The following is a 24,553-nucleotide window of genomic DNA, read 5'->3' on the forward strand; positions in this document are numbered from 1 at the left end:
CTCTATGAAATAATGATTAAATCCTAATGTGGATCTCCTACTGTGGGGTGACCAGGGTATGGTGTTCTTGTGATCTGGGGCCGAATCCAATTCCAAATGATTTCAAAGAGAGCCGGAGTGGGCATCTTATGAGCTGCTATTGTACGCAGTTGGGGAAATGTACTCAAATTTACATTTCAAAACAAAAAGCTGAGTCACCATGTGATGCCAACCCTGTTCTACAACCCAGCAGGGAGATGCGCAATTAACGTGTTCTGTGTTCTGACAAAGTGATGATCAGTAGATCATCTTAAATTCAGACATCACAGGATCTTGAAGGCACATAGCTGAGAGGGGACACTGTTACTTTGCCACTTGTTTTATGTGGACCTGTGAGATATTTCATAAGTAAACAGGGTGAAGAGAAGAAATGCATAGATCACCCTATCTTGTCAGCGTGAATTTAAAAAGCTGACCAGCCTGTGCATGGCAGTTTGAAGAGTCCATCAGTGCTATTAGCATGCTAACTGTACTCCGGCTCCTGCCTCTTTCCTGTCGGCCTTCTAAGTATGCTCAGGATATACAATTACGTATTTGTATATAGCTATACATACTAAATAGTAATTCTCTAGCTGCTGAGCCATATTTCAAACCTGTCCGTAATTCACCTGAAAAGAAATACTGACCCAGATCCTTAGCAATGGCGAAGTACACAGCAGAGCTCAAGATAGGGGTTGATAGGTGACCTTTACATCCCCATGATCCTGTGCTAACTGTGTGCCAGTTGGGCTCCTAGTGTATCTTAGAGCAGCTTAAAAGGACCAATGCAGTACTCAGAGATTAAGGGGCATAAGGAGGCCCCTGCCATGCCTCCTTTCTCTTAGCCACACCCCTTAAGCTGGCAACAGGAGGGATGGCATAGGATCTGCTAGCGCAGCTCCATGCTGACTTTCGGGCCAAAATCTGCTGGTGGTGCGGCATAAGGGATCTGAGCCATTTCATATATCGCAGGTACCGGATCTAGGAGCCAATGTGCTACTTCTGCCTGAACAGAAGAGAGTGTTTGCAAATCCAAAGTGTGCACGTTGAGCATTTGAAAGTACTAGCTACCTCCAACAAATGTATTTGGGGTGGGTAAACTGGTAGCCTGGTGCCAGGGGGGCAGCTTGATGGAAGTGAAAGCAATCATTAACAGAAACCAAAAAAATCTTGTTTACATCCTGTATAATCAACCTGAGGAATTTGCTGCCTCAGGCATCTGGATTGCTGCTGTGATCCTGTCACAACTCACAAGGCAAAGAGGATCAGTGTCAGGGTGAGTGACCTCCAAAGGACACCTGCATTTTGCAGGAAGTGGTGTTTTCCCTCTGCAACATTACTGGGCCAAGGTCTAGTGTGGTTCTGGACAGTACTGTGCTGCTGGAGGCTTTCAGATGAGATATAAAGTAAGGTCCTGATCGCATATGGCCAGCAAAGATACCCAGGCACTTCGTACTTTCCATAACAGGAAGGTGTTAGTTCAAGTTTCCTGGCCAAATTTCACTTGAGGTATAATTAAAGAACTGCCAACCTAAATTGCCTTTGTAGTGATGTGGGGTTAAGAGATCAGCTGGCGAGGGAAAAGAAATTACATTTGTGCCCCTTTTTGTGCTTCATAATGTATGCACCTTTGAACCCTGGGTCCTCACTGACCAAGGACAACCGCTGTGATTGGGGTGGGGTGTGGTGAGGGAGCAGAGAGGTACACTGTAAAAAACCTTTTTGTTGTAGAGCTCAAGAACCTGAGGCAGAAGACACTGCCCAATGGGGTGGGTGGGTGTTTAACGTTTTTAAAGGGGTCTGAGCAGTTTTATGTTTATGAATCCTGCTTGCGGCATTTTCCCTAATGTCAGGTGACTCCCCTCCTTTCATTAAAAGTTTCTTTTCTACGCTCAGACTCTATGCTTGTGAGTGGGGAAGTATTGCCTCTTAGAGGTGCCTAGGAGTGGTGTGTAATTTGTCCCAGGTCACTGAGTCAGGGCTCGAGCCAGTTCTGTGTTATATTGTTAGATACTGAACCCGGCCCTGGATGCTGCCGACTCCACCTGGCAGAAGGATTACATTTTGGGGGCTTGTCTGGGATCCTGGATCAGTACCCCCTTGCAAGCACATCTTGAGTGATCCACTAAGCTGGGAAAACAATTTTGTTTATATTTTGGGGGAAATCACAGTTTGTATAATGTATAATATGCTGGGTTTTTTGGGCCTTGACTCAGCACCGCCAACCCTGCGTGCTGCAGCCTCAGTCAGTGAGTGAGGAAAGGCACTGGGGCAAATATTGGAAAAAGCGGTGCTGTCCCATTTGTCAGGCTCTTATTGTCAGTTAAGGTTATTTGCTGGGGGTCCCATCCCAATACCTGGGGAAGAGCAGTTTGAACCCTGGTTGGAACACACCACTGAAATGCTGCAAGCTGTCTACTAGAGAGCCTCAGAGGCCCAGCATTAGATGTGCTTCACACGCTGAAGCTCACTAACCCTGGGGTCAGTGTGAACAACTGCTTAGAGGCCCTTGAGCACACCTTTGGGAGCACAGAGGGCTCTGAGGACATTTATTGTCAGTTCCTTAATTCCTGTCGGCAAAGGAGTGAGAAGGTTTCCGATTATATACAGAGGCTGGATAGACTGCTACAGAGAGCTGTCAAGAGGGGAGCAGATTTCAGCATGGTAGCCGTGTTAGTCTGTATCAGCAAAAACAATGAGGAGTCCTTGTGGCACCTTAGAGACTAACACATTTATTTGGGCATAAGCTTTTGTGGGAGCAGGTACTGCTGAGCAGATGGATCAGACCAGACTGGCTCAAAATTTTAAGAACCCGATTATACTTAATCTCTGGTTAAGAGAAGGACAGGAAAATCCCACAAGTTACTCTGAACTGATAAAAGAGGTCAGAGGGGAAGAAGAAAGGCAGGCTGCCAGTGAGTTTTGGGAAATCCAACCCTCTCAGGCAGTCAGCACAGCACCCCTACAAATGGCCAGTGTACTGATGGTGAGCACCAGAGAGGAACTTGCCCAACAAGTGCAGGTCTTGACAGAACAGATAGCTGAGCTGCAGAGCACCATTGACCAAGCTAAGACTTCCAGGCATAAGGATCCTCTGGCTGTGGCGATGGAGAAGTCAGCATTTAGAGCCACCATCCCACCTGAGTGAAGAGGGAAAGGACCATTCTTCTGCTACTGGTGTGGCCAGGATGGACACCGTGCTGCCAAGAGTCGTAATGAAGAAAATCCCTCCTTAGTGTATGGAAAGCTGAAGGCCAGTTGGGAGGGTTTGAAGAACTGCCAAAGGGGCTTGTGAAGGGGACCCACCCCGGTGTTATGCTTATAAAAAGCACACAGGATCTTTTCAGGGGAAAAGGCAATACGCCACGTTTATTGAAAATACAACAGCTAGCATATGCATTCAATCACACACACACACAAGTCCTGCAGATGGTCTTATAGTTACCAGCCTGTTGTAGCTTGAGTCTGTCTAATGGCCAGTTAGATTGAGCACAAGTGGGGAGCTGGGTTCTGTCACTCACGATCCGATACTCCGAGGCTTTGCAGGACTGAACCCAAAGTTCTATGGCAAAACACCCCAGCTTTATACTTGTAAATTCCCATTTTAGTCTGTGGATTTTGCAATGTCATTTTGTAATCGTGAGTCCTTAAATGGTGTTAATCTTGGGGTTTTCCGCTGTTATCTTTTATTTGTTGTCTTGCCTATAGGGGGTGGTTGTCAGTGCTGCTAACTCGCTTAGTATCAGATACAATGCATGTTTTCTGATTGTTTCCTGCGATCTCTCCAAGTCTATCGCTTCTTCTTGACCATCTGGACATTTGTGATGGCTTTCACACTCAGCCTTAACCACGCACACATCCTTTACTGATACCAAACAATTTTACCAGAGAATTTCAGACAGGATTACATTTTAGAAAGGGTTATATGGTTACTAAAGGGATTACAAAGGAACCTTACACAACTTCATTTGCAATGCAGATAAGAAACAAGACCTTATAGCAAATACTGTAATGAAAACTTATCCTAAAACAAAAGGTGACCATAATCAGCCCTAAGGACTGTTCTGGTCTGTTCCTGCCTTAACATCAGTTCAGACACTGGCAGCCTGTCTAATGAGTTTCTACCAATGGCCCCTTAGGCCATTCCTTTCTGCTATTCGAAAAGGGTGGCTGGCAGGATATCATCAAATCATACATCAATACATCTAATACATGCTATATTATTATATCCTTCATTCTAAATTATCCAAAATACAAACATAAAATCCTACTACTACACAGGCCCACAGGACTTGAAGGCTCCCCTGGAAAAGACTGTCCAGCTGGGATCCCATCAGGACTGATAGGGCCTCGAGCAGAAGTCACGGTGAGGCTCAAAGGGCAGAATGTAATGCAGTGATTGACACTGGATCTCAAGTGACTATTATATTTCAGTCATTCTACCAACGGATGCTTAGGCACCTGCCTATACAGCCACTGACCGGCCTTGGCTTGTGTGGCCTCAGCATGGATGAATATCCCTACCAAGGGTATGTCATAGTGCACCTGGAATTTCCAGAGGAGGTTGCCGGGGTAAGAGAAGAGGTAGACACAGCTGCCTTAACATGTCCCAACCCAAAAGGAATCTCTGATGTGTCTGTGCTGACAGGGACCAACTCCGGTCTCTTCAAGGTACTCGCAGATTACTGCAGACAACGAGCTGGGGACCAATACTTTAACACCCCGATGATCCATACACTTTGTGCTGAAGCCTACAGAAAAATCAAGAGCACTGACAAGGAGATCTCTGAGCTACCAATGGGAGCACTGATGTATGCCCTTAGTAGGATGGATAGCCTGCAAGGATGGAGCGAGAAGTGCTTGTCATGAGTACCTGGATGAAAGGCAGTAAAGGGGCATTAGCAATGGTAGAGCAGCTGGCTGATGGAGAGCTCTCTAAAGGAGTGCTGGTCTCCAGTGGAGTCATAACCCTACCTCTGAAGCCCAGGAAAAGATGATTATACTGATTGCTAATGAAACAAGCCGTGATGTTGTGAAGCAAGGACAGAAGATAGCAGACCTCTTTGAGCCCGAAACCATTGTGAGACCCCAGTGTGAAACTCAAGTTCCGGCAGTGGATCCTGCAAGGTTTGACTTTGGAGATTCGCCATTGTCCAAGGAGTGGAAGGATCGCCTGAGGAAGAAGCTTTGTGAAAGATCCAAGGTATTCTCACTGCATGAGTGGGACATGGAATATGCAAAAGGAGTGGAACACAACATCAGTCTACAAGACTCCCAACCCTTCTGGGAGAGATCTAGGAAGATTGCTCTCTCAGGGATGGAAGATGTGTGACTTCATCTTCAGGAGCTGATTGTGAATGGCATCATTACAGATCCCGCAGCCCATACACCTCACCCATTTTGGTGATTCGTAAAAAGAATGGGAAAATCCAGATGTGTATTGACTAAACAGCAGTACTGTAGTTCTCGGATTTAGTGGCTACTATAGCAGGCTTGTGAAGAATTATGCTACCATCGTAAAACTTCTCAGTGATCTTACCAGGGGATACCTATCCAGCAAGAACAAGTCTAAGACCAAGAGTAAGGGGAGTCCCCGAGGTCTCCTGAGCAGAGGCACTATGGCCCTTTAGAGCCCTTTGGATCACGATGCGACGAGAGATGTGAAAGGGCTTTTCGAGAAATCATTAATTGCCTAATTCATGCTCCAGTCCCAATCTTTGCTGACCCAACCAAGCCATTTATCCTACATACAGATGCCAGTCTGGCGGGTTTAGGAGCGGTCCTATACCAGGAAGTTGAAGGCAAACGTAAATCGGTGGCCTTTGACAGCTGAGGGCTGTCTGATAGTGAAACTTGCTACCCCATCCACAAGCTGGAGTTCTTGGCCTTGAAATAGGCCATCATTGAGAAGTTTTGTGACTACTTATATGGTGCTCAGTTTCAAGTGTGGACAGACAACAATCTGATGACTTATGTGTTCACTAGTGCTAGGCCGGATGCTACAGGGCAGAGATGGGTGTCTGCCTTGGCTAGCTGCGAGTTCAGCATTCAGTACCGATCAGGGAGAAGCAACGTAGATGCGGATGAGTTGTCCCAGCATCCACAGGCATCTGAAGTTGCTGTAATTCCTGTGGAGGGAGTGAGAGCTCTTTGCAGTGGGAGTTGTCAAGAGCCAGAGGCCCATGAGAATCTTTATGGTTGTGTTGCAGAAACTCTGGGCTTGCCCCTTGAAAGTGTACCATCTGCCTCAATGAACTGTATTGTGTGGGACCAATCTCCATTGTCCATGCTCAATGCCGCTGACTGGCAAAAAGCCCAACTGCAAGATAGTGACATTTGTGACACATGACTTGCAAAAAGGGAGGGACAAAACCCTGCTGCAATTATTCCATCTACCCCCTGAGGATAAACTGCTATTGAGAGAATGGAGCAAACTAAAACTGATTCAGGGAGTGCTGCACCGAATTACTGCAAACCCTTTACAAAATCAACAAACACAACTAGTGCTACCAAAAGAGTACAGAGCCCTGGCCGTGAGGGCCCTGCATGATGACTTTGGACATTTGAGAATGGAGAGAACCTTAGAACTTATTCATAGTAGGTTCTATTGGCCCCAGAAGGCTGAGAATGTTCTCAAGAAATGTGAGACAAGTGCTCGGTAAAACTCTGCCCACTAGAGCAGCATAGCTGAAGAATATCACCGGCAGCAAACCCTTTGAGCTGGTATGCACTGATTTCTTATCTTTAGAAGTGGACAGGAGGAATGTTGGGAACATTTTAGTAGTGACTGACCATTTTATACGGTATGCACAGGCATATCCCACACATGACCAGAAGGCCACCACCATTGCTCAAGTGTTGTGGAAGAAATATTTTTCAGTGTATGGATTCCTGGCTCAGATACACTCTAACGAGGGCCAGATTCAATATCTAGGGGTTCCTTTTCAACAATACAACTGAACTGGCTCGAGCCCCCAGTCAATACCCTGGGAAAATTACACTCCACTCCAGGGTGTCTCTGAGAAGCAATACTTCCCCTCTTGCAAGCACAGAGTCTGAGTGTAGAAAAGAAACTTTTAATGAAAGGAGGGAAGTCACCTGACATTAATTAGGGAAAATGCCACAAGCTGGATTCATAAACATAAAACTGTGAGCAGGACACCCACCCCAGAGTGCGTGGGGCAGTGTCTTCTGCCTCCGGTTCTTGAGTTCTATAACCAAAAGTTCCGTTACCATGCCCCTCTTTGCTCCTCACAGTGGTTGTCCTTGGTCAGTGAGGACCCAGGGTTCAGAGGTGCATCGGTGTGAGTTCACCTCCCACCCAGAGCGGGGGCGGGAGAAGGCACCTTGCTTGCTCCACCATCTGAGGACTTGCTCTGGCGTCACTGCCGTGCCAGCCAACCACTGCCCTGCCCCGCTGGCCACGCTGCCGCCACTCGCTGCCCCGCTGGCCGCCCTCGCTGGCCACTCGCTGCTCCACTCCGATGGCTGCCCGTTACTCATGAAGAGGGAAAGGACCCTATTATCTTTTATTATCTTATCTTATTATTATCTTTTAATAAAGATAAAAGCATTGGTAACAACATTTCACTACCCCGGCATTCAGTACTAAAGTGATTTGTAATCCAACACCAGCCAAAGTTGATCCTTTGGCCACACAGCTCTGTCTGCTAGATACCCAGGCAGAATGGGTATGTTCATGTAAATGCAGTCTGGTCCTGAAGCCTTTCCCCTCCCCAACTAGCCATTAGGGGAGAGCTCATTCAGACCCTGTTTACATCTATGTCATGATTTCTTCATCATGTGTGTGTTAAAGTACATGTGAACAGAACGTGAATCCACAGCAAACTGTGGAAGTAACCCCACCCATATGTTCTGGTATGATTGCAGAGAGCTAACAATATTCCCGTGGAGAATCTGCTTTTGAATGCCAGCATAGAGGTTCTGCAGATCAGGATGAATTAATATCAGGCATCTCTGGCAATCACATCACGGTAATTTCATTCGTTTCTGATTTTCATAATTCTAGATTCACTGACTATGCTGAGGGAGTTCAAAACAAGAATGCGTGACTCACAGCAAACTTGCTCCAGAAATCAAAGGCAACTGCAAGCAGGAATTTGTGTAACTGAGTTAATTTAAAAGAAAGAGGCCAAAGAAGAGGGTGGATGCACTTTGTATTAAAATACACAGCTCTTCTGGGAGTCATATTTTCTCATCAAGGGGCCAAACTTTGCTGTATTACCACTGGTATAACACTTCAGTGAAGTTGCTCTGGATTAAAATAAATTTAACTGAGAACTAGGTTGGATCCAAGCTCTTATAATTCTGCTGATATTGCGGCAGACTGACCCTAGCTCTAGTGCAGATGCACAGATGTGGGGAGGGGTCGAGGAAAATCCCTTTACACCCACCCCACATAGAAGGACTAGGTGGCTCAAGGACTGTTCCCACCATGTACCTCGGGGTACAAAATCGCCACAAGAGAGTCATGAAGGGACCAAGGCCCCAGCACCGTCCGCAATGCCCCCCAGAGATTGCCAGTGTTGGAGAAGAGAAAATGATCCTCCCACTAACCGGGGTGATCAGGGAAGTATTATACCTCCTGTGCCACAGTCCTTTTGTGAGGAAACCCTAGGCAGTGTGGCTTTGTGCTACCCTCGTTGTTTACTCCTTTAGATTTCTGTAATATGCTTCCTTTTGTACAAGGGCTTCCTGCTGTTTCCCCCCCAGAGTACTGAGACCACTGTTCTTAGCAGCCCTTGTGCAGGTTCCCTGAGCCCAGGTGCAGCCATGCAGGGGCTAGCTCGTCATCTAGCCTTAATACTTATAGAATCATAGAATATCAGGGTTGGAAGGGACCCCAGAAGGTCATCTAGTCCAACCCCCTGCTCAAAGCAGGACCAATTCCCAGTTAAATCATCCCAGCCAGGGCTTTGTCAAGCCTGACCTTAAAAACCTCTAAGGAAGGAGATTCTACCACCTCCCTAGGTAACGCATTCCAGTGTTTCACCACCCTCTTAGTGAAAAAGTTTTTCCTAATATCCAATCTAAACCTCCCCCACTGCAACTTGAGACCATTACTCCTCGTTCTGTCATCTGCTACCATTGAGAACAGTCTAGAGCCATCCTCTTCGGAACCCCCTTTCAGGTAGTTGAAAGCAGCTATCAAATCCCCCCTCATTCTTCTCTTCTGCAGGCTAAACAATCCCAGCTCCCTCAGCCTCTCCTCATAACTCATGTGTTCCAGTCCCCTAATCATTTTTGTTGCCCTTCGCTGGACTCTCTCCAATTTATCCACATCCTTCTTGTAGTGTGGGGCCCAAAACTGGACACAGTACTCCAGATGAGGCCTCACCAATGTCGAATAGAGGGGAACGATCACGTCCCTCGATCTGCTCGCTATGCCCCTACTTATACATCCCAAAATGCCATTGGCCTTCTTGGCAACAAGGGCACACTGCTGACTCATATCCAGCTTCTCGTCCACTGTGACCCCTAGGTCCTTTTCCGCAGAACTGCTGCCTAGCCATTCGGTCCCTAATCTGTAGCTGTGCATTGGGTTCTTCCATCCTAAGTGCAGGACCCTGCACTTATCCTTATTGAACCTCATCAGATTTCTTTTGGCCCAATCCTCCAATTTGTCTAGGTCCTTCTGTATCCTATCCCTCCCCTCCAGTGTATCTACCACTCCTCCCTTCTGAGCATGCTCTCACTTTTTTCCTGCTGCTGAGTACTGGGCTCATGGTTTCCATGACTCTTCCTCAGTGACCTCAAACCCTTTCTCTTATCAGTCCACTGGATGCGTGGTTCTGGTTAGCACATTAGTAATAAGATGTCCCACTTCTATAGCACCCCTCTGAGAGGGTGTGATACATTAATGGGGGGGCGGGAGTAGCTTCCTTTGATGGACTCTCAGCCAGCCAGTTAGCTGTAAAATACCTCTTGGTCTGTTCTCTGCTTGCTTTACCTGTAAAGGGTTAACAAGCCCCCACAGGTAAAAGAAAAGCAGTGGGCACCTAACCAAAAGAGCCAATGGGAAGGTAGAACTTTTTAAAATTGAGAAAGAAACTTTCCCTTTGTCGGTTGTTCTCTGGGCTGCAGGGACAGAGCAACAATGCTGTGTAAGGCTTGAACCAAGTATGAAATCTTCCATACCTAGAAGAAATTATTTGGATAGGCAATGTTTAGTTAGACACAATCAGGTTTATTTTTTATTTTGGCTTGTGGATCTCCTCTGTGCTAACTCCAGATGCTTTTGTTTGCTTGTAACCTTTAAGCTGAACCCCCAAGAAAGCTATTTTGGGTGCTTGATTTTTGGAATTGCTCTTTTAAAATCTAGCAAACGCCTAAATTCCAGATGTAATTTTTTCCTTTTTGTTTTTAGTATAATTTACCTTTTTTAAGAACAGGATTAGATTTTTGGTGTCCTAAGAGGTTTGTGCATGTTGTTTGATTAGCTGGTAGCTACAGCTAATTTCCTTTGTTTTCTTTCTCAGCTCTTCCCCGGAATGGGGGTGGTGGTGGTGAAAGGGCTTGAGGGTACCCCACAGGGAGGAATTCCCAAGTGCTTCTTCCTGGGTTCAAAGGGTTTGGGTTTTTTTGCATTTGGGTGGTGGCAGCATTTACCAAGCCAAGGTCAGAGAAAAGCTGTAACCTTGGGAGTGTAATACAAGCCTGGAGTGACAAGTATGATTTTTTAAATCCTTGCAGGCCGAGTGACAGAGTGGGGAGTCAGCCTTGACAGAGGGTGTCAATGCTCTTTACAACATACATTAATTAAGCCTCATAATAGCTTTTTAAAATAGATTGGTAATATTAGCCTTATCTTATAGACAGGGGAATGAGGTCTGCCAGCCCTCCAGAATTGCCTGGAGTCTCCCAGAATCGGCATCGATCTCCCAGTGATTATTGAAAGCAATCTGGAAGATTTTAGTAGGATATTTTAAGAAAATTACATTACGTCATGTTGGGGGGGGGGGGGAAATCTCCCAGAATATCATCAATCAGAGTTAGCAACCCTAAGGGGAATGGAGACCCAGATATTGTGAGCCCAAAGCTGCAGGCTGCTGAGCACCTCCTGCTAAGTGTTTGCCCCTCAGTTGACACCCTCAATTGCTGCTGAATTCAATCAAAGTTGATGGTGCTTAAGGCCATGCAGGACTGAGTTCAGTATCACACAGGAAGTCTCTGACACAGCCAAGAATAGACAATGTGTCCTCTGACTCTCTCGCCTGCGCTTTACCCACAAGACCATCCTTCCGATCCATTGTGCTGTACTCTACCCTTATTTAAGAGGAAGGATTGTCCTATGGTGAGGGCACGCAACAAAGGACTTGGGAGACCCAGATTCAATTCCCTGCTCTGCTTCCTGCATGACCTTGGGCAAGTCTCTTAGCCTCTCTGTGGCTCAGTTCCCCCTCTGTAAGATGGAGAAAGTGGTACTGACCTCCTTTGTAAAGCGCTTTGAACGTACTGGTGAAAAGTGCTTTATAAGAACTAAGGATATTATTATATCTTACATTTGTTGTTTTGCTAGTTTTTTCTACTTTTTTACGTTTATAGAAACAGGATCAATTTTACCATAAATGCTAAATTCAATGCAGGCACAATTCCATTGATTTCTATGGGATGAATTTGACTTGGAAGGTCTAAAACTTAGATGTTCCAATTTCAGTGACTGAAGCCATCATGTTGGCACCTTCTTTGCATGGTTAAGCACTAATGATGTTGATCTGAGCTGGAGCTGAGTCTTGTTTTGAGGCAGAAAACCACAGTCATGCAGATACAGTATCCTAGCAACAAATCTACCTTCTACTGCAGAGTGTTAACAAGACAAAACTGGATGGACCCGCTGAGGTGATGTTGAGGCACATTCCTATTCACACCCCATCCCGGTGATTCTGAAATTTGATGTGCAGTAAGAGGCGACGTCTGGATGTCTGAGCACCTAATGGAAAGTTAATACCATGGAAAAGGAGTAAGAGCGGGAGGTGGGGGGGTCAGAATGTTGGGGATCTGATGGAATGTTGCCTGTAGAAAGCTCTCTCCATGAAAACACACAAACTAAAATAAATCCAGCTATTGCCCACATCTGACCACTGGTTTAACTGTATGTTTCCACGAATCTTCAATAATGGTTTCTGGAAGCGTACCTCATCTCTCACTTCTCCAGAGTCTGGTGTGAAATTTTAGTTTCTGAAAGAGAGGCAAGAAGAACACTGTTTTTTCCTTTTAATTCTTCTTCATCAGGTTTTTTGTTAACATTACTAGATAGCTCTAGTTAAGTCCCTGATGTCTCTGTTCTTAGGGTACGTAAGGACACAGGACTGACGTAGAAGGTTATGATACACATTGTCACATATTTCAGGTTTCAGAGTAACAGCCGTGTTAGTCTGTATTCGCAAAAAGAAAAGGAGTACTTGTGGCACCTTAGAGACTAACCAATTTATTAGAGCATAAGCTTTCGTGAGCTATAGCTCACTTCCTCAGATGCATATCGTGGAAACTGCAGCAGGCTTTATATATACACAGAGAATATGAAACAATACCTCCTCCCACCCCACTGTCCTGCTGGTAATAGCTTATCTAAAGTGATCATCAGGTGGGCCATTTCCAGCACAAATCCAGGTTTTCTCACCCTCCACCCCCCCACACAAATTCACTCTCCTGCTGGTGATAGCCCATCCAAAGTGACAACTCTTTACACAATGTGCATGACAATCAAGTTGGGCTATTTCCTGCACAAATCCAGGTTTTCTCACATCCCCCCCACCCCCATACACACACAAACTCACTCTCCTGCTGGTAATAGCTCATCCAAACTGACCACTCTTCAAGTTAAAATCCAAGTTAAACCAGAACATCTGGGGGGGGGGGTAGGAAAAAACAAGAGGAAACAGGCTACCTTGCATAATGACTTAGCCACTCCCAGTCTCTATTTAAGCCTAAATTAATAGTATCCAATTTGCAAATGAATTCCAATTCAGCAGTTTCTCGCTGGAGTCTGGATTTGAAGTTTTTTTGTTTTAAGATAGCGACCTTCATGTCTGTGATTGCATGACCAGAGAGATTGAAGTGTTCTCCGACTGGTTTATGAATGTTATAATTCTTGACATCTGATTGGTGTCCATTTATTCTTTTACGTAGAGACTGTCCAGTTTGACCAATGTATATGGCAGAGGGGCATTGCTGGCACATGATGGCATATATCACATTGGTGGATGTGCAGGTGAACGAGCCTCTGATAGTGTGGCTGATGTTATTAGGCCCTGTGATGGTGTCCCCTGAATAGATATGTGGGCACAATTGGCAACGGGCTTTGTTGCAAGGATAAGTTCCTGGGTTAGTGGTTCTGTTGTGTGGTATGTGGTTGTTGGTGAGTATTTGCTTCAGGTTGCGGGGCTGTCTGTAGGCAAGGACTGGCCTGTCTCCCAAGATTTGTGAGAGTGTTGGGTCATCCTTTAGGATAGGTTGTAGATCCTTAATAATGCGTTGGAGGGGTTTTAGTTGGGGGCTGAAGGTGACGGCTAGTGGCGTTCTGTTATTTTCTTTGTTAGGCCTGTCCTGTAGTAGGTAACTTCTGGGAACTCTTCTGGCTCTATCAATCTGTTTCTTTACTTCTGCAGGTGGGTATTGTAGTTGTAAGAAAGCTTGACAGAGATCTTGTAGGTGTTTGTCTCTGTCTGAGGGGTTGGAGCAAATGCGGTTGTATCGCAGAGCTTGGCTGTAGACGATGGATCGTGTGGTGTGGTCAGGGTGAAAGCTGGAGGCATGCAGGTAGGAATAGCGGTCAGTAGGTTTCCAGTATAGGGTGGTGTTTATGTGACCATTGTTTATTAGCACTGTAGTGTCCAGGAAGTGGATCTCTTGTGTGGACTGGACCAGGCTGAGGTTGGTGGTGGGATGGAAATTGTTGAAATCATGGTGGAATTCCTCAAGGGCTTCTTTTCCATGGGTCCAGATGATGAAGATGTCATCAATATAGCGCAAGTAGAGTAGGGGCTTTAGGGGACGAGAGCTGAGGAAGCGTTGTTCTAAATCAGCCATAAAAATGTTGGCATACTGTGGGGCCATGCGGGTACCCATAGCAGTGCCGCTGATCTGAAGGTATACATTGTCCCCAAATGTGAAGTAGTTATGGGTAAGGACAAAGTCACAAAGTTCAGTCACATATGAGCATCTAAACTGCACCTGCAGTGGCATTTGAACTTTTGACTTTTGTGCAGTGGCATTTGAACTTCCAAAAAGGGTATTCAAGCACATAAACACTTGTTTGGTGCAGTGACCCAGTATGTATGTGCAAATATGAGGTTTTCACATGCAAATATGGTGTCTGCAAGTGCAAAGGGTAGGCAGGAAGGGGTTTCAGCAACAGATTAAGCAGCATATATGAATTAGCTCTAAATAGCTAACTGCCTTCCTGATCTACAGTGTAGTATTGCTCACCCTGAGCATTCAAAGATCATGAGTCAGGCCCCCAAAATCATGACATTGGCCTAAAAATTATGTGATTTAAAAAAATATAATGAATTTTCAGTTGTTTTTCTGTGCCTTATTGTTTTTAAACCTTCAGGGTACACACAGGCCATGTTTTAAATCCACAACCAGAAGGGCCAAAGGCACACTTAAAAATAGATAAAGCTCAGATTTTCATAATCATTTGACTCCAGGAGCTGGAGCTTGAAAAATTCATCAAATATTGCTAGTCATGGTAAAATTGAGATAATTGACAGCAGTGATAATGTTACAATTAAGAATCATTTTCCAGGTAGGATGAAAAACATTTGTCACCTCATGAGCATTTAATACGTGACAGCAGAAATATAAGTATTTCCTCCTTTCTCGCATAGAAGTATATGCGTTTGCCTTATTTTCTGATGTTCAGGTTATTTTAATAGATTGTAAAGGGGCATCAAATTAACTATCAGTTTTGAATAACCAGTACAACATTTTTTCCTGAACTCTGCCAAGTCACCCTGGTACTGAACAGCTCAGTTGCTCAGGCCCAAAGTGTAATACAATGCAGAATGAAGATTCAAGAAGAGAGACCTATCACAGATGAAAATATAAGAGGGGGGTGAAGTAGTGCTTTACTTAACAAAATTTTCCATAGCCTCATTTGTTATAGCAATAATTTCATAATAGGTCTGGGATCTGCAGGACAGAAAGATGAATTGGCATCTGAGTTTTATGAATGAAAATACACAATGTTATGATGCTTGCTATTTATAGAGAAACATCAATAAAGCTATTGGTTCCCTACGATTATAAATGAGATTGTTGAGTTATAGATTTCCCCCCCACCCCCAACCTGTTAATAGCTGAAATGATTGTTTTACTTAAAAGTGGTCTACAAACAGCTAAATCAATAGTTTGCAATATTTGTTTATTCTGATTGTGTCTTTCTCTATGGATGTTTTTATCCAAAACTCTCAAATCACTTTGCAAACATTCCATAATCCAACCTCACAACCCTGCTGTGGGGCAGGTCATGAATGAGGGGATAGTGTCACCCACCAGGGAAATATGGCCATCTCTGTGGATACACACGCAAACTCTAACAGAGCCCAGCATTCCTACACGGCTCAGATTACAGCGCCAGCTGGCATGGTTTAAATTTTATCCAGGTGACTGTCCAGCATTTCTGTATGCTCCCTCCTAGTGGGTGCACCCTGCCCTTTCTAATCTCTCAGGTTGGTTTGTTTTTTTAAAGATGAATTTCTTCTCTCAAGCAGCTCATTGCAAAAAGGGTGTGATAAGCAGCTTGGGTCTGGTGGGATGCTGTGAGGTGAGTACTCTCACTCTGGAAAAGATTAAGTAGAAAGTGTACTGCCTTGTGGGGTGCATCCTCTGCATCCATTGAGAATCCTTCAGGATCTACACCTTGTTCTTCACCCCCACTTTCAGGAACTCACAACCCAGCTGCAAAGGACTGGGAAACTCAGTACTACTTAACTGGCTGGACGAGAGCTGCTTCCTTCCTGCCCCCAACCAGGCCTGGGTTATGCTGCCTGCACTCTGGATATGTTGACACTTCGAGATGGAGGTGTGACTTGCAGATCAAGGAGACATACCCACACTAGCTTTGATCGAGCTAGCATGCTAGAAATAGGGGTGAGGGACTAGCCACCCTGATATGTATCCATCCAAGACCTAGGCACATACTCAGGGTGGCTAGCCCCTCCCACTGCTTGTGGCTACACTCAATGTGTAATATGCTAGCTGGATTAGAACTAGCAGGTGGCTGTCTCCCTGAGCTGAAAACTATACCTCTAGCTTGCAGCATAGATGTACCATGTGTCTCCAGTCACTGCCATTGTGGGAGGGAGAGACCTTCACTTGAACCCAAGTCACCCACATGGCAATGCAGAGCACTAGCGCAAGGTTACAAGGTCAGCCTTAAATGACAAGTCCAGTGATTTGTACCTTTGAGAGCTGAGCTAACTAACTCTTTACGTAAGAAGAGAGAAAATATTCCACATTAAAAAAATCTACATGAAAAAACGTTTAAGGTTGCAAAGTGAAGCACTAAGAATTCAGGAACTGCGGAAGTGAACCCTGAACCATGCAACTTAACTCTACCCTTAGTGCACTACAAGAGTCTTCAATTACGTCATCACATACTGCTCTTCCCTTCAGTGCACAGTGAATGAGGCAGTTGTTCAAAACTTAATTGTCTGCCTTGTTCAATATCTGGTGCTCTGCCTTGTTCACTGTTTGCCGTCCAGCCCCTTGCACCTACTGTGGGACCTCTGCTTCATTCACAACACACCTTCCAAAGTCTGAGGAGAATGAGCAATGAACCAAAAGAAGGGCAGGCCTGTCCAGCCTGGTGGCCTTTTCCTGCTCCTAAAATAGCTTATGGTTCTACTTATAGTCATAGAACCATTCTGGGAACTTGACAAATTCACTTCGATCGTCTGCCAGGTCTGGGACACTTTTACTCTTTGATCGCCTTGGTTACTATGAAGGATAAAAATTTCACACCAGTGTACTCACTCCTAACCGCCTGTTACATATGCTTGCATTCAGGCTGAGTCATCTCTGGTTAGTCGATTTGAAAGGCAAGTAGTTTTTAATGTGAGCTTATTGTCTTTCAATAATAATGCTGGGCCCATGTTGCCTGTGCCCTGTGAATAGAGCACTTGGCGCTCATAATTTTATTCAAGCTCATAACCAACAAGAAGAGCTTTTCCGTTATGGGTGTCAAGTGCACTAGAAAGGGGTCAACACAGTGCTGACAGATGGGAGGTATGGTGTAGGTACTGAAGTGCCTTTATCTGAGGAGAGATAGCAAGCACTGAAAGCCATTTGATTCATCCTCACTGAAGGAGCTGTGACAGTAACACAGGAGGCAAGGCCCGCGACAGGCAGAAATGACAGTTTTCTCTTATCTTCTATCTGAAGGGAAACGAAGGCCTTGTCTACACGGCTACTTCACAGCGCTGCAACTTCCTGGCGGAGCGGTGTGAAAAAACCCCCCCCTGCGCACCGCAAGTTTCAGCGCTGTAAAGCGGCAGGATAGACAGTGCGCCAATGCTGGGAGCTACGCCCCTCGGGGAGGGGGTTTTTCACAGCGCTGGTGCCGCGACTACACGGCCACATTCATACCCTAAGGCTATGGCTACACTACAGCTTATGTCGGCATAACTTATGTCACGCAGGGGGGTGATTTATTCATGTCACACCCACATAACCGCCAGTGTGGACAGCTCTGTGTCGCTGGGGGCTGGAGTAGTGAAGTTCTCCCACCAACATAGCTACCGCCGCGAGTGGGGGCTGGAGTAGTCAAGCCGGTGGGCGAGCTCTCTCCCCTCTGCTCAGAGAGGCTACATTACGGAGCATCAGTGCAGCTGCGCCGCTGTAAATGCTCTAGTGTAGCCATGCCCTAAGTAATTGGCACGAGCCCTCCCTTGCCCTTGGTGCCAGCTGCAACCCTGTACTGTGGGGACAAAGACTGCAGAGCTCTGAGAAACTGACAAGCCAAGGAAACAAGGTGTAAAAGCCCGGTCTGTCTTTTTGGTGGAGGAGTGGAAGGGATAATCAGCAGATGAGGAACGTGGGACTACAGGGAGCCTGCACTGTTTGTCACTGTGCAGTGCAGCAAGGAAACAGAAAGTAAGGAAGCCAGTGGAAGGATGGAAAAAAAGAGGTGAAAAGGCCAGCGGGATTAGCAGCACATAAAGCAACAGCCTCTTCTCTGAGTGTTACTCATGGAACTAGTGAGTTGTAGCCTTTAATTAACACATTAAAGCTTGGGATAAAGGTAAAGGGCCAGCAGGCTGATTGGCTGCCTAGCTAAGCTAAGCTGCTTCCACGCATAGCTAAGACACCTTATGTATTCTGTTCCAGTGTGTACTGGTCTTAGTGAAAGGGAACAGACGGAGAGCTCCGGAGGCTAGAGTCCTCTGCCTAACCAAAGAATAGGTTTAACACAGGCAGGAGGGCATCCCATACTGCTCGAACCCTGATGTCCAGAGAGACAATCTACTGAGTGTGAGGGTGGGTCAGTTCCTGCTGTGACTGCCAAATGTTGAGGCAGTAGTGGTGGGTTTTTTGTGATGTGGATGCCTGTCTATTGGAAATGGCCTGAGACCAGCAAAGATATCTTGCATATTCCACTAGACAGCTGAGACAGGGTGACAACTTTCTTTCATTACCAACATGATCTAGATTTGATCCATTCACGAAGCCGTGAAAAGCTCTGTTTTTCCATTACAGTCTCTGCATGCACTGTTCTCTGTACAGCTTGGAATAGATTCTTGTTCCAAAGCCTTACTATAAACAGAGGGGATATTTCCAGCACATGACAGGCACATGAGGTGACAAAGACTCAGAGGCAAGTGAAACTTATATGAATGAAGGTCACAGAAAGAGAAGGGAACCAAAAAGCGAGGAGAGAGAGAAAGAGGCCAAGAGAGAGCACCTCCCAGCCATGCTAGTGGCAAGGGAGGGGGGGCATAGATGCCAACACATGCACCAGTGCCAAGTGACTTCAAAAGAAAGCCCACATCACAGGAGGACGCTCTTCTTTCTAGATCAAAAGAACTGGAGCTTTGCAATATGCTGCTGGTTTAGAAAATGTGTCATCCCTGTGGCAAATGTGTTTGCATGCACATTCCATCAATCTGATTGCCCACGATTGCTTAATGAGACATGAGAATTCAGTAGTGATGCTGGCAATCCCAGGCCAAGCCTATAATCACTTCAGCTATTCCTGTGCAGCCCATTGTAACCACAGGAAAGCTGCAGATGCCAAACGAACTGTCCTGACCCTACCTCAAGCCAGAGGGGGTACCTTCATAGGCATAGGTTGGGAGGGTGCAGGGGGGCATTGCCTCCCTAAACAGAGGTGAGGTGTGGGGGGGTCACATACCACTTCCCCCCCTATTTTTGTGAGCGCAGAGCTGCCCTGTAGGGCTTGCTCTGCTCGCCCTGGGGGAGGGGGAGAAGGGGGCTTTGTCATTCCCATGCTGTGCCCTCCCCCGCAGCACGTTTGGGCTCATGGGGAACAGACAGAGCAGCTTTTCCCCTGCACTCCAGGTCCTGCCTCAGCATCTGGATGCTGCCTCCTGGGTCTCAGTACCCACCTGTTGTCTCTACAACCCTGAGTGCCCGCGGGGGAATGGTGACCGAGCAAGGGCAAGGGGGGTGGGGTGAGGAGAAGAGACAGTGAGGAAGAGAAGAGGAGAGGAAGGGGATAGGGAAGAGAAGGGGATACAGGAATGGGCGGGGGGGGGGGGGGAGGAGGAGCCCAGCACGTGTCGTTCCCTGGGCAGCAGCAGCCCCAGCAGGGAGGCAACCGCAGCAGCCTCAAAGCAGTGACATCGTGCCAGAGTGGCCGCCAGCAGCAGCTGCGGCTCCCTTGTTACACTGTCCTGGCCCCCCAGCGCTGGCAGCCCAGGTACCACTGTAGGTGGGGGGAGAGAGCCAGTGAACCAAGGGGACTGGCTTCAGCGTGCACATGTGCATGCGTGCACGTGAATGGGCGCACTTTGCCCCCCTCCCCGCAAATACAGGAGTCAAACTACACCTAAGGGTACCTTACTGACCAGGGCGTGTGGGTGCTTTGACCAACTACATTTGCCAAAGATTACTACTAATGCGCTAAATCCTGAAGGCCTAACCCAGTCCTTATTCTGAATTGGCCACAGTGTGTATGGAATCCAGCCGGAGTTTTGCCTGAGCAAACGCTTTAGGACCTGGTCCATTCACGCTAACCATTCATAGAGCACTGCTTTTTACAAGACAAGATATAGTCCCTTCCCCAAAGCGTTTACAGCCTAGGAGATGCAGAGAGCGATGGTCTGGCCCTGTGTATCTCACTGACATCTCTTGCTCGACTATCCTCCATTTTCTTGCAGCTCTTACATGAAGCCCCAGGCATGGTGCTCTGCACGGATGTTTCTATGGGCCACATCTTCTCTCTCATTTGCTTGCTGTATGCAACAAAATGTGGAAGTGATGTTATGCATATATGAGTGTGGGAGGATGGCACTTTAACCGCCATGAAAGAGATCAGCCCTCCACAGAGTACGTTAAGCGATCAGAGCATAGGTGCTGACTTTTAAGTTTTTCCCGGGTATGCTCCACCTCAGCTCCGAGGCCCCGTCCCCACTCTGCCCCTCCCCCATGGCCCCACCCTTGCTCCAGCTCTTCCTGCCCCGCTCCAACCTCCTCCCCGATGCCCCCACCCACCCTGTGCTCGCTGCTCTCTGCCCTCCCCTAAGCGCCTCCGGCAGATGCCAAACATCTGATTGGCGGCACCGCCAAACAGCTGTGGCTGGTGGGTGCTGAGCACCTGCTATTTTTTTCCCATGGGTGCTTGAGATCTGGAGCACCCAGAGGGTCAGCGCCTATGGATCAAAGAAGTTGATTCTTGAGAGTTTTTTAGATTCCTTGATCCAGAGTGTTGATTAAGCAGGAAATGAGACATGTAATTTTTCATATTAAAATACTGAAGTAGATATTATTAGCTATTTGTTTTATGATACCACCTAGAGAACCCCACTGAGGTTGGGGCCCCACTGTTCTACAGACACAGAGTAGGAGACAGTTTCTAAATGACTCTGGGGAGAGATCAGAAAGGAAGATGTCTCTTTTATTAAACAATTTATTTGAGCATAAGCTTTCGTGAGCTACAGCTCACTTCATCGGATGCAGTGAGCTGTAGCTCACGAAAGCTTATGCTCAGATAAATTGGTTAGTCTCTAAGGTGCCACAAGTCCTCCTTTTCTTTTTGTGGATACAGACTAACACGGCTGCTACTCTGAAACCTTTTATTAAACGTTTCTCATTAGAGCCCAGCCTGGCTCAAGGACTTCTTGCCCTCCGTGTCTCCCACAGGCTGAGGCCAAACAAGGATACTACAGAGCCCGAATCTCACCGATCACATTGCCAAACTGTGTCAACTGCATGTCGGAGCTGATTAATGAGGACGATAACGCTGACGCGATAGGTCAGGAAGAGGAGACTGCGAACCCAGTTGTAAAAATGTAGAATAAGTGTCAGTGTGTGACAAAGCCTAGCACCAGGGGGAAGACTCTCATCACACAGAGAAAGGAGGGGCTCCTGCAGAGGCAGCTGAGCATGGAATAGGTTAGCTGCATGTTGTGCTCTATAGCAGTGGTCTCCAACATGGGGGGCGCGGCAGGAGGAGCACTGTGGAAGGGGGGCGATGGCCCTGAGTCCTCCGGCCCGTGCTCGCAGGGCTGCATCCCGAAAGGGGCTTTAGAGCTGCAGGCCAGGGCCCCGGGGCCCCTAAAGCCCGTGCGTTCCGGGTGGCCCTGCCTGCGATGGGGGGGGGAGGGCAGCTCCCAGAATCGCAGCCATGCGGGTGGTGCTGCACTGCACAGAGCCACCTGCAACCCCCCTGCACCAAACAGGAGCTGCCCAGGTAAGTGCTCTGCACCTCCCGCCTGCCCCAGCCCTGAGCCTCCTCCCGCACCCCCACCCTGAGCACCCTCCCGCACCCTAACTCCCTCCCAGACCCCGCACCCCCTCCCTGAGCGCCCTCCCGCACCCTAACTCCCTCCCAGACCCCGCACGCACACCCTGAGCGCCCTCCCGCACCCTAACTCCCTCCCAGACCCCGCACCCGCACCCTGAGCGCCCTCCCGCACCCTAACTCCCTCCCAGACCCCGCACCCGCACCCTGAGCGCCCTCCCGCACCCTAACTCCCTCCCAGACCCCGCACCCGCACCCTGAGCGCCCTCCCGCACCCTAACTCCCTCCCAGACCCCGCACCCCCACCCTGAGCGCCCTCCCGCACCCTAACTCCCTCCCAGACCCCGCACCCGCACCCTGAGCGCCCTCCCGCACCCTAACTCCCTCCCAGACCCCGCACCCTCACCCTGAGCGCCCTCCCGCACCCTAACTCCCTCCCAGACCCCGTACCCCGTCCCTGAGCGCCCTCCCGCACCCTAACGCCCTCCCAGACCCCGCAGCCCCTCCCTGAGCACCTGCTGTATCACAAAGTGTTAAACCAAGATTTTTAAAAATAATAAAGCATATTCCATCACATTACTCTCACTAAAATTATTATTATTAATAAATAATTTTTTTAGTGAGAGCAAAAAGGTTTTTTGTACCGTTAATAAATAAAATAAAATTAAAAATTATTTTAAAAATATTTGTTTGTTTCATCTTTATCTCATTGGTTTTTAATTTCTACTTTTTGTGTATGTTTTATAATTTATATAATATATTAGTACAGTAGTACATGTATATAATTTATACATAAATATACATATATTGGGAGTGCGTGCTCAAAAATTTTTGACTGATAGGGGTGTGCGATCAAAAAAGTTTGGAGACCACTGCTCTCTAGGATGGTTAAAAATTCCCTGTAGAAAAGCCAGCACTCTATTACATTCAGTAAGTTTCTAGAGTAATTTGTAGAGAAACCAGTGGTTTCATGCTGCCTGCAGTGGCTCACGACCACGAATGCCTACCTCAGGGCAGACTGTCAAAAACAGGGCAGACACTCCAACCTGGTGGTGTGTTCCACAGGCACCGACTATAGGGGTGCTCTGGGGCTCCACCGGGAAATATTAGTGGGTGCTCTGCCCCCACTGGCAGCCAAGCTCCCCTGACCCCCCACCTCCCCTCCTCCTCCCCCCCCACAAGTGCGTTGCATCCCTGCTCCTCCACCTACCTCCCAACGTTTCCTGCCCAGCTGCCACCAAACAGCTGTTTGCACGCTCCGGGAGGGAGGAGGAGGAGCAGGAACTTGGCTCGCTCAGAGGAGGAGGCGGGGAAGAGGCGGGGCTGGGGCAGGGATTTGGGGAAGGGGTTGGTTTGGGGGAGGAGGAGGCATGGGAAGAGGCAGGTCAGGGGCAGGGCCTCATAGAAGGGGTGGAGTGGGGGCAGGGCCAGGGGCAGAGGGGGGTTGAGCACCCAGGGAAAGAGGGGAAGTTGGCGCCTATGGTGTGTTCTATAATTAGATTTTTAGATTTCACAACGCCAGTAACAAATGTAAACTTCTGGATCACGGTACCATGGAGTCACAGACGCCTGTAGCCAATCCTGTAATAAACTATCTAAAGGTTTATTAACTAGGAAAAAGAGAGTTATTTACAGGTTAAAGCAAGCAAACATACAGACACAAATGACAGGTTTCAGAGTAGCAGCCGTGTTTGTCTGTATCCGCAAAGAGAACAGGAGTACTTGTGGCACCTTAGAGACTAACCAATTTATTTGAGCATAAGCTTTCGTGAGCTACAGCTCACTTCATCAGATGTATGCAGTGGAAAATAGAGTAGGACGAAAGTAACAGAATGCCACTAGCCATCAACTTCAGCCCCCAACTAAAACCTCTCCAGAGCATCATCAAGGATCTACAACCTATCCTGAAGGATGACCCATCGCTCTCACAGATCTTGGGAGACAGGCTACTCCTTGCTTACAGACAGCCCCCCAACCTGAAGCAACTACTCACCAGCAACCACACAACAGAACCACTAACCCAGGAACCTATCCTTGCAACAAAGCGCACTGCCAACTGTGTCCACATATCTATTCAGAGGACACCATCATAGGGCCTAATCACATCAGCCACACTATCAGAGGCTCGTTCACCTGCACATCTACCAATGTGATATATGCCAACATGTGCCAGTAATGCCCCTCTGCCATGTACATTGGCTAAAGCGGACAGTCTCTACGTAAAAGAATAAATGGACACAAATCAGACATCAAGAATTATAACATTCAAAAACCAGTTGGAGAACACTTCAGTCTCTCTGGTCACTCGATTACAGACCTAAAAGTGGCAATTCTTCAACAAAAAAACTTTAAAAACAGACTCCAATGAGAGACTGCTGAATTGGAATTAATTTGCAAACTGGATACAATTAATTTAGGCTTGAATAGAGACTGGGAGTGGATGGGTCATTACACAAAGTAAAACTATTCCCCCCCCCACACACACACACACCGTTCCTCAGAAGTTGTTCTTGTCAACTGCTGGAAATGGCCCACCTTGATTATCACTACAAAAGGTTCCTTCCCCCCGCTCCCCCCCAGGTGCAA

The 24,553-nt window shown here is 47.2% G+C and overlaps 1 long non-coding RNA gene across 1 annotated transcript; it reads left to right on the top strand.

Annotated features, from left to right (window-relative positions):
* Positions 1-1,211: 1,211 nt before the first annotated feature.
* LOC311516270 lies at positions 1,212-11,993 on the top strand. The gene is made up of 3 exons (XR_014710375.1): positions 1,212-1,294; positions 7,909-8,012; positions 11,842-11,993. It is a non-coding gene; the product is annotated as an uncharacterized lncRNA (long non-coding RNA).
* The last annotated feature ends 12,560 nt before the right edge of the window (positions 11,994-24,553 follow it).

Source organism: Lepidochelys olivacea (assembly GCF_965140295.1).
Source record: "Lepidochelys olivacea isolate rLepOli2 genome assembly, chromosome: 2".
NCBI classification, from domain to species: domain Eukaryota; kingdom Metazoa; phylum Chordata; order Testudines; family Cheloniidae; genus Lepidochelys; species Lepidochelys olivacea.